The sequence below is a fragment of the Physeter macrocephalus genome, chromosome 7, assembly GCF_002837175.3.
Source record: "Physeter macrocephalus isolate SW-GA chromosome 7, ASM283717v5, whole genome shotgun sequence".
NCBI lineage: Eukaryota > Metazoa > Chordata > Mammalia > Artiodactyla > Physeteridae > Physeter > Physeter macrocephalus.
In genome coordinates, this window is record NC_041220.1 from 49917045 (window position 1) to 49927465 (window position 10421).

At 39.0% G+C, this 10421-nt stretch overlaps 1 protein-coding gene across 8 annotated transcripts in view; it reads left to right on the forward strand.

Annotated features, from left to right (window-relative positions):
- Positions 1 to 231: 231 nt before the first annotated feature.
- CLOCK (clock circadian regulator) overlaps positions 232 to 10421 on the forward strand; it is a 136334-nt gene continuing 126144 nt past the window's right edge. For 5 of the 8 annotated variants that reach the window (XM_024131921.3, XM_007121139.4, XM_024131926.3 and 2 more), the window contains exons 1-2: positions 454 to 631; positions 1655 to 1737. The gene's annotated coding sequence lies outside the window, so the exon portion shown is untranslated. Of the gene's footprint in view, positions 332 to 453; positions 632 to 1654; positions 1738 to 10421 lie in introns of those variants that run through there. The other 3 variants (XM_024131922.3, XM_024131924.3, XM_024131925.3) reach the window with 3 other exon arrangements.

Sequence of the window (10421 nt, forward strand, 5' to 3'; positions counted from 1 at the left end):
TGCCTAACTGAGCAAGTCGCATGCGCACCGAGACGCGCCGGGGAAAGGGAAAGTGAGGGGAGGGGCGAACGCAGAGCACCAGCCGTCGGAGCCCGCGGGGGGGGGGGGTCACTGATGACGCATGCGCCGAGAAGGAGTGCAATCACAGCCTCGGCTTGCGGCGACCGGCTTAAAAAAGGAAACACGGGGGGGGGGGGGGGGGTCACTGATGACGCATGCGCCGAGAAGGAGTGCAATCACAGCCTCGGCTTGCGGCGACCGGCTTAAAAAAGGAAACACCCGAGACCCAGAGGGCGAAGGAAATCTGGCTGCCAACGCGTGCGCGCTCCCGGTGAGTGGCGCCCCACCGGGTGGGCCTGGGGCGTGACGTCCGCCGGTAGGCTTGCCTGGGCGGCGCATGCGTGCTACCGGTGCTGGTGGAGGAGGGGAAGGAAAGGGAGGGGGAGGAGGAGCGGGAGGCAGTCGCGGTGAATTGTTTGGGGGTGGGTGGGGGGCGCCGCTCAGCCCCAGGTACTGCCTGAGCTGGGAGCCACGGCGTCTTCCGGGCGCAGCCGGGTTAGCTGTTCCGAGTCACCGCAGCTAGGCTCCAGGGTGGGGGAGGGAAGAAGCCGGAGCCGCCTCAAGCCACACGGTGAGGGCGCGGGGAAGGGGAGGGAGCGGGGGGCGGTGTGTAAGGGGCGGGGGGGCGGCGCGGTGTGTAAGGGGCCGGGGGGCGGCGGCCAGGGGAGGGGCGGGCGGGTGCTGAAGCCCAAGTTTTGCCTGTCGCCCTAGTGTGTCTTTTCTCGGGAGTTGGGGCGGAGGCCCGCCCCGGTTGAGGGGCCCTCCGGAAAAGCTGGGGTTACCTGCGGGGCAGGGGCGAGATTGGGGTGCACGGCAGGGCCGGGTGGCTGGAGCACGCTCTTGGGCTGGGGCCGATTCGATTGGCAGAGCGGCCGGGAAAGCCGGAGACCGGGTGCGGAGAGGGCTTTCGCTTGGGACCCGTTAGGCCTTGTGACCCACTTTATTCCTGTCACAACTCGGGCACGTTTGGAGCGGAGCCCAATGGGGCGCCAGGACGGCCAGCTCCTCCGGGGAACCCGCGCCCTCCCGGCCCTCGGCCCTCGCGCCGCGGTCCGCAGTCCGTGCGGCGGCTATCGCCGCCCGTGGGCTGGTTCCGTTAGTGGTCGCGGTTCCGGGGCTCGGTCCCCGGGGAGCGCGCGGCTCCGCGCGTCCGACTCGAGCGACTGCGCGGGTTCGAGGATGCCCCGCGCGGCGCCGCTCCTCCTTCCTTACGTCCACCCGCGCCCGCCTGCTCCCTGTCACCGCGGCAGCTGGCTCTTCTAGCTGCCTTTCCGCCGGCGAAGCCGGAATCTCTAATCTAGTCCTGGAGCTCTGGCCCCAGGAGTGTAGTTTCCAACGCGTAGCGCCGCAGAGCTTATATTCTTGAGTGCGTTTTCGCAGGTGTAGAAATCGTCCTGTTAGTAATAGTGAGCAGAATCCTGAAAGGTAAAAGCCTCGGCCTCTGACCTGGCAAATGAAATATCGAATCAGGTGGCGGTTTCTTGCTATCAGAATGCCACGCTCTACGACCTTAAGCCTTTCTAACCTAAAAAAAAAAAAAAAAAAAAAAAAAAAAAAAACAAAGAAAAAGAAAAACCAATGTCTTCTTTTACAGTGAAGGAAAAGCCCAAGAAGTAAAGAAACTTTTACAGTAATTGTTGATTTGGCTATTATGCTGATCCCCCGAATCAAAAAAAGGTAATTTCACTTAAGTCTGCATTCTAATTTGTAGCTTCATTTTAAGTGATAAGAGGAGAAAATTGTGCGGCGTTTTCCCTCTACCCGGTTGAAAAATAAACGTTCTAAAAAGGATAAAATTTAGGTAATGAGTTGCTTTCTCTGTTTAAAAATCTTTCGGGGGAAAAGAAACTTAACTCAGGTGTTAAGTAGTTGATTGAACAGAATGTCATTAAAGGTTAGCCTGAAGAAGATAGATGGAAGTTGTGGTAGAACTAGTCATGCTCAGCTGTGAAAAGAAGAATGAGGAAGCTTTCTGTGTAATGACATGGAAAGATCTCCAAAATATGTTATAGAGCGAAAAAAAGCAAGATGCAGGACAGTGTGAATAATGTGCTACTTTGTGTGTTAAGGGGGCACCCGTGGAATAAGAATACAGATTTGTGTTTGTTTTTCTAAGTACAAAGAAAGTCTGTAGTGATAGTGGAAAACTAACAATGATGGGGCGGAGGGAGAAGTAGCCTGATGAGGGGATAGTGGGAAATGACATGCACACTGTATGTCCTTATATTTTAAAATATTTGTGACTATATTATGGGTTTATAAACTAGATTAAACAAAGTTCTCCTCTCCAAAATAATTTGCTATGTGGTTTTTTTCTGTTGCTTCCTAATTTATGGTAATTTTGGCTATTTTCAATATGGTTTCTTTTAATTTTTTTAGGAACATGAACTAAAATTGAAAGAAAGTTTAGGATAAGTTTGGCTATCTATACTTCAGTTTTTAAGAGGCTCAGGTTACCAGTTTAACTCTTAAAAATGTTTAGTCTTATTTTGCTTTGCTAAAATATATGACGTTATTTACATTTGGCATTATGGCTGGATTATGCTGTTTTCAGAGCATAGTTTGTCCTCCCTCCCTTTCAGGAATCGTAGTTGTATAAAATTTTACTTATTTTAACTCCAAAGTTGTCATGACAAATAGTTGGAGAATATGAACACGCCATTAAAATGATAAAAGAATTGATTGTCCAGGTAGTTTGCTTTTCATGTTGGGAAATGCTTTTTTCAAGGCAATCAGACATGAACCTCAGTGACATGTAAATTTATATTTGTATATATGTATATAGTAACTACTTATGGAAAATTAAACCGATAGTCAATGATCTTTTGGTGCAAAACACTGAAAACTTCTTATGACTTATGGATTGTTATAAGCATTATGTAGTTTTGGGGGGTGGGTACTCAAAATTCCTCTGGTGGCTAATGTTGTATAATCAAAAGTAGTGAATGTTGAGTGACAGTTGCTCTGGGCATTTTTGTTATGTTACCAGCATTCCTTTTTATTTTGTAGAATAGGATAATTGTGTTATTTCTGTTTAATCTTTAGGTCTCAAGTAGCCAAACTTCTGCAAATGGCATTTATTTTTCTTTTGAATTCCATGTGGGTCTATTCAGTCTTTTCGAAAAAACAGAATCGCATTTCAAAATTTTACTTAAAATTTTGTTTTTAACATTATAGGAGTAAATCAATGTTCATGAAAAATTAAAACAATACAATGTATATATAATAAGAGAAAACACCCTTTGCACACTTCCACTTTATGTCACATCTCTCCCCAGAGATAACTGCTGCTAACACTGTTATGTAACCTTCCAGTTCTTTTTTCTGTGCATTTACAAACATAGACTTTTCAATCTTGAAAATAGAATTATATTGATTGATCGTCTACTTTGCCAGTTTGCCTCTACTGTGGGCTGTTACTAACCCACAGGACAGGGAAATGACCTGGAGTATGTGAGAAAGTTTACCATGTAGTATACACCTTAGGACATTCTCATCTTTTCACTTGTGAGGGGCTGGTTGGTTTGGGGTACACTTACAGAGTTTGTAGTGAGGTCCTTAACTGGTGTGAGCTTATAAGACATGGATTCCATGACTTTTATAGGACTCTTTAGGGTCCACATTCTAGCGTTTTCTTTCGGTTTTGACCTGGTCAGTAGCTCACATGTTAAACTTTGATTTTATTCTCCTGTACTTGCAGACCACTAGAAAGCCCATTAGATTACATCAGCCTCTCCTGGTCCTCTGAAGTGAACCTAGGCAGGCTTTGTCCTTAACTAAGAGAAATTGATTGACTTGGATGGAATCCAGCCTTTGAAGCGGAAAGGGGAGAAGAGGCATTTTGGTCCGGTTTGTGCTTTACTGACAGCAGACAAGTTGCATGCATACTTCCATTAAGAGAGAACATTGCCCTTCTAATAGTTCCAGAGGTGGTGGTTTTTTTTTTGGTTTGTTTTGTTTTTTTAAACCAAGCTGCAAATAATTACCAAGACTTAATTCTTTTTAGGTGATAGAAAGTTGAGTATTAGTCAAGACACGTTACTAAGCTATGTGAGATACATAGAAAGATGCAGTATAATTGACCCTGCCCTCAGTGGGTTTGAAATCTAGTATGGTTAAAAGAGCATGTATGTAATGATTGTAACACAGGATAGGAAATGATAGATTCCAGAAGAAAAACATACATGAGGTGTGTAAAGGTAAGACTATTTCTAGCTTTTTATTTTTGTGGGCATGGAGTTTGGAGGGAGAGTAGATATCTCAACGTTTTAAATAGTTAAGAAAGGATAGAACAAACTTATAAAGCTCAAATCTTAGCTTTTAAGGGCTAAGGAAGTAAGGAGTTAAATTGCATCCTCATAGCAGGCACTTATGAACACTAATTGATAGTTTATTTTTGTTTGTTTGCTTTTTACTCTCTCCCACTGGAAAGAACCATTTGATGTTTTATTTGATCATTATAATACAGCCTCTCTTAGATTTCAGGATTTTAGAATAGGAGATTTAATTCTGCCAGTTAACTGTTGTCTACCATCTAATATGTCAGGCAGTGTTAGTATTAAAAGTAAATTGTTTTTTCCTATCATGTTTTTTTCCCCTCAAAGCACATATTTAATGTCCCCTCTCCCCCACATTTTTACTTCTGGTGCTGTGTCAAATAAAATATTTATTTGCTGTACATATTTTAAACTATGAAAGCAAACAACAATATGGTGAAAACTCAGAGTTCCACAGCAAAACTACCTTTTATTGTTTGTCTGTTTTCAGTTCTTTGCAGATGCATAAAGTAAAAAAAATGATTTTAAAGTGTAGTTTTTTGTAAGCACTGTACCAGTGGACATTGTATTTTCTCCTTTTCTGAGTCTAAAATTCTAGATGGAGTTGTATGAATTATGGAATACATTTTAAGTGTCAGAGCAATTTAATTCTTGCTAATTGACTGTGATTTTTATAATGGCATTTATATTTATAGGTTGCTTTACAACCATTTGTTACTTATTTTTATAGCTCTGTTAGGTATAACTCCTGTGAATTAGGTGGGTAAGAGATTGCTGTTTTTCTCCATGTTTTTGATTATGTGAGTGTTAAATTACCTAAACTCCTCATAAGTATAGTGTAAACTTTGAGTTATTAGTTATTTTCGGTGTGTATTTCATAAAGATGTTAAGTCTACTTATTTAAGTCTTAGACGTCTACAGAAAAATCACTTGTAAAAAATAAATTTTTATTATTTTTGACTTTCATAGGATACTCTTTAGAATGTGATTTACCTTTTATTTTTCAGAAATATTTTCTCATTTTTATATTAATAAGATCCAAGAATAAGACAAAAATTCCCATCTTTTTCAAAGAGGGCACACTTAATCAGATATGTACATTTTAAATTCCCATCCAAAATAGTAAAAAATGAAAATACAGATTGATTCATGTTCAGAATTTTGTGTTTAAAAAATAAAACACAAATGGGTGTTGCAACAATGAGGGTTAAACCATATACCTTGCTAAGAATTTATCATTTGCATTAAAATATGGCTGTAACATAAATAGCTTATTTCTTTCTTAATCTCTTTCCCCCCAGTTATAAAAATAGTGTATCCCTAATGTAGAAAACTTGGGAAACATGCAGAGCATGAATTAAATTTTGAAAATACCACTGGAATTCTCACAACCACGAGACGCCATTGTTAACCGTCTGAAGTATCTTCTTCCTGTGTTTTGCTTAGCCACATCACATGTCTATAAGTGTACATATACTTATAGACATCACATGTACACTTATAGACATGTGATGTTTACAGAATGGTCTCATAATGCATCCACTGTTGTGGAAACTATTCTATTCACTTAACAGAGAATCTTGAACATTTTTATGTCAGTATTTTTCTACAACATCATTATTTTTAATAGCTATGTGATATCCTCATTTATGTTTGCGTAATAATTTACTTACTGGTCTATTTACTTACTGGTCTATTTCTATGCAAGTGTTCAGTTTTTAAAATTATAAACAATGGGACTCCCCTAGCAGTCCAGTGGGTAAGACTCTGCGCTTCCACTGCAGGGGGCGTGGGTTTGATCCCTCACCGGGGAACTAAGATCCCGCATGCCCCATGGAGCAGCCAAATAATAAATAAATAAATAAATAAATAATAAATACTTTAAAAATTATTAAAAAATGGTCACTTTTAGAAGTGACAGCATTAGTCATCCGGTAGAGTTGATACTGAAAAAAATTTCAATAGGATAATCTTCAGAAGAATTAGAATTCAAGTAGAATTATGCTGAATTTGTATTAATGTCGAGATTAAACAGAAATTTTGTGCTTTTTGTTGAAAACATATGCCAGAAGCATATGATAAATTATCTAATATTGATTCATAATAATGAAGACTCCAAGATTCTTATAATGGTATATTTTCTTTCTAAGGTAGGTTTAACTTTGAATTTTATTAAAGTAACTTTGCATTTCATGAGCATACATGATTTGGATAGCAGTGCTCTTGAATAAGCCTTCAAGTAAGGTAGGAATCTATGAAGCAGTCTGCACACACTCAATTAAAATTTAAGCTGTAACATTTTTTACAACAGAACAGAGAGTTTGTTTGATTGCTCCAAAAAACTTCCTTAAAAGGAAAGTCTGAATACCAAGAGAGAATACTTTCACCCAAAGAATTGACATTACCTGTGTATAGGATTTCTGTGAAATTTTATTCAACCCTAGTTGAATAAAATTAGGTATCTATATCCTCTAGTTTAAATCGGGGAGAAAAACTGTTAGGTTAAACTATTTTCAGGGGAAAATAGATATGATCTTAAAGTTTAATGCAGTAGTTTTAAGGTGTCTTCTGTTGCCTGTTTTTGGAAGTTACATATTTTATCAGGTTCCTATGACTATTACTTTTAAAAAGTTTTTATTGGAGTATAGTTGATTTATAATGTGCTAGTTTCTGCTATACAGCAAAGTGAGTCAGTTATACATACACATATATACACTCTTTTTTAGATTCTTTTCCCATATAAGTCATTACAGAGTATTGAGTAGAGTTACTTATTAGTCATCTATTTTATATATAATAGTGTGTATATGTCAATCCCACTCTGCCAGTTTATCCCTCTTCCTACCCCCCCCCCTCTGGTAACCATAAGTTTGTTTTCTACGTCTATAACTCTTATTTCTGTTTTGTAGATCAGTTCATTTTTACCATTTTTTAGATTCCACATATAAGGGATATCATATGATATTGTCTTTCTTTGACTTACTTCACTCAGTATGACAATCTCTAGGTCCATCCATGTTGCTGTAAATGGCATTATTTCGTTCTTTTATATGGCTGATATTCCATTATGTATATGTACCACATCTTCTTTATTCATTCATCTATTGATGGACATTTAGGTTGCTTACATGTCCTGGCTATTGTAAATAGTGCTACAGTGAACATTGGGGGTGCATGTATCTTTTCAAATTATGATTTTCTCTGGATATATGCCCAGGAGTGGGATTGCAGGATCATATGGTAGCTCAATTTTTAGTTTTTTTAAGGAACTGCATACTGTTCTCCATAGTGGCTGGACCAATTTACATGCCCACCAACAGTGTAGGAGGGTTCCCTTTTTTCCACACCCTCTCCAGCATTTACTGTTTGTAGATTTTTTGATGATGGCCATTCTGACTGGTGTGAGGTGATACCTCATTGTAGTTTTGATTTGCACTTCTCTAATAATTAGTGATGTTGAGCATCCTTTCATGTGTCTCTTGGCCATCTGTGTGTCTTCTTTGGAAAAACGTCTGTTTAGGTCTTCTGCCCATTTTTTGATTGGGTTGTTTGTTTTTTTGAGCTGCATGAGCTGTTTGTATATTTTGGAGATTAATGCCTTGTCGGTTGCTTCCTTTGCAGGAGGGTTGTCTTTTCATTTTGTTTATGGTTTCCTTTGCTGTGCAAAAGCTTTTAAGTGTAATTAGGTCCCATTTGTTTATTTTTGGTTTTTTTTTCTTTCATTACTCTAGGAGGTGGATTGAAAAAGATCTTGCTGCAATTTATGTCAGAGAGTGTTCTGCCTATCTCTATGACATAAATCACAGCAAGATTCGGGCAGAAGACCTAAATAGACATTTCTCTGAAGAAGATATACAGATTGCCAACAAACACATGAAAGGATGCTCAACATCACTAATCATTAGAGAAATGAAAATCAAAACTACAATGTGGTATCACCTCACACCAGTCAGAATGGCCAGCATCAAAATATCTACAAACAACAATGCTGGAGAGGGTGTGGAGAAAAGGGAACCCTCTTGCACTGTTGGTGGGAATGTAAATTGGTACAGCCACTATGGAGAACAGTATGGAGGTTCCTTAAAAAACGAAACTAGAACTACCATATGACCCAGCAATCCCACTACTGGGCACATACCCTGAGAAAACCATGATTCAAAAAGCATCATGTACCACAATGTTCATTGCAGCACTGTTTACAATAGCCAGTACATGGAAACAACCTAAGTGTCCATCGACCGATGAATGGATAAAGAAGATGTGGCACATATATACAATGCAGTATTACTCAGACATAAAAAGAAATGAAATTGAGTTATTTGTAGTGAGGTGGATGGACCTAGAGTCTGTTATACAAAGTGAAGCAAGTCATAAAGAGGAAAGTAAATACCGTATGCTAACACATACATATGGAATCTGAAAAAAATGGTTCTGAAGAACCTAGGGGCAGGACAGGAATAAAGATGCAGACGTAGAGAATGGACTTGAGCACACGGGGAGGGGGAAGGGTAAGCTGAGACGAAGTGAGAGAGTGGCATGGACATATATACACTACCAAATTTAAAATAGATAGCTAGTGGGAAGCAGCCACAGAGCACAGGGAGATCAGCTTGGTGGTTTGTGACCACCTAGAGGGGTGGGATAGGGAGGGTGAGAGGGAGATGCAAGAGGGAGGGCATATGGGGATATATGTATAAGTATAGCTAATTCACTTTGTGATGCAGCAGAAGCTAACACACCATTGTAAAGCAATTATACTACAATTAAGATGTTAAAAAAAAAAGTGTTCTGCCTGTTTCCTCTAAGAGTCTTATGGTATCCGGTCTTCCATGTAGGTCTTTAATCCATTTTTAGTTTATTTTTGTGTATGATGTTAGGGTATGACTATTACTTTTGATAGTGACTGCTTTTTGCTTTTTTCTTTTTTGTCATGAAAATAGGAAATTTGGGGGTGTTTATTTTTTCCATTTGTTCTCAGTGACATGATCAGATTACTAAAATATCTGGTTTTATTCTAAATATAGATTATTATTATTTATTGCCTGAAATTTAGTAACGAAGACAGCAAACTACTTTAAAGATCTTAATTAGTTACATTTATAACGTGGTATAGGGATGAAGAGTGCACAGCTCTATAGCTAGCCTGCTTGGCATTTACATCCTGGTTTTATTGCTAGTGATTGGACAGATGTTACCTTAATTTCTCATCTGTAAAATGAAGATAATACTAGTTCATAATATTATGTGAGAATTAAACAACATGTGCAAAGTAATTAGAATAATGAGTATTTATCACATAGTTAATTGTTCAGTAAATGTTAGCTGTTATTATTTCTGTTGTTTTGTTACTTTCATAGTGTGTACCAAACATGGCTCTTATCATTTTTTGGAGGGGAGTTCCAATTTCAATAAGTTGCTTAGAGTTTTGTATCTACATAGAGAGTTTGGGAGTACTTGACCTTTTTATGTGACTCAGAACAATGAAAAAGTTATTAGAAGGTGTTGCCAGGGTGTGTGGTATTGCATATTTCTTTGAGATACTTCTGCCAAATCGAGTTATGGAAAACCGGTGACTGTTTTTTTTCTATGTCGAAACTTAAATTTTAGTTGAAACAATATTAGGAGTTATTTAGGAAAAACCCACAAATTAAAATGAAATATATTAGAACTCAAATTTTATTTTACAACTTATGTAGTTCTATAGAAATTTCACAAAATTTTATTAGAAGCAAGAAGAGAAATGAGAGAAACATTAGTTAATGGAAAATGCTGTCTCCATCTCTTACATGGTAATTTTTGTCTCCAGAAATGGTGATGATATAATATATCTGTAATTATAAAGGTGTCTGTTTCACCAGTAGTTTATTATATGAAACAGGTTTACGTTGTTTAGCTTCTTTTTACACTTGATCACATTCTTATATTTTTCTTTAAGTCTCTTTTGTTGGGGCTGATCATTATTAAAACTTAAGACCTTTTTCTTTTGAAAATAGTTTTGTGGTTTTTATAAAAATGAGTCTTGGGGCTTCCCTGGTGGCGCAGTGGTTGCGCGTCCGCCTGCCGATGCAGGGGAACCGGGTTCGC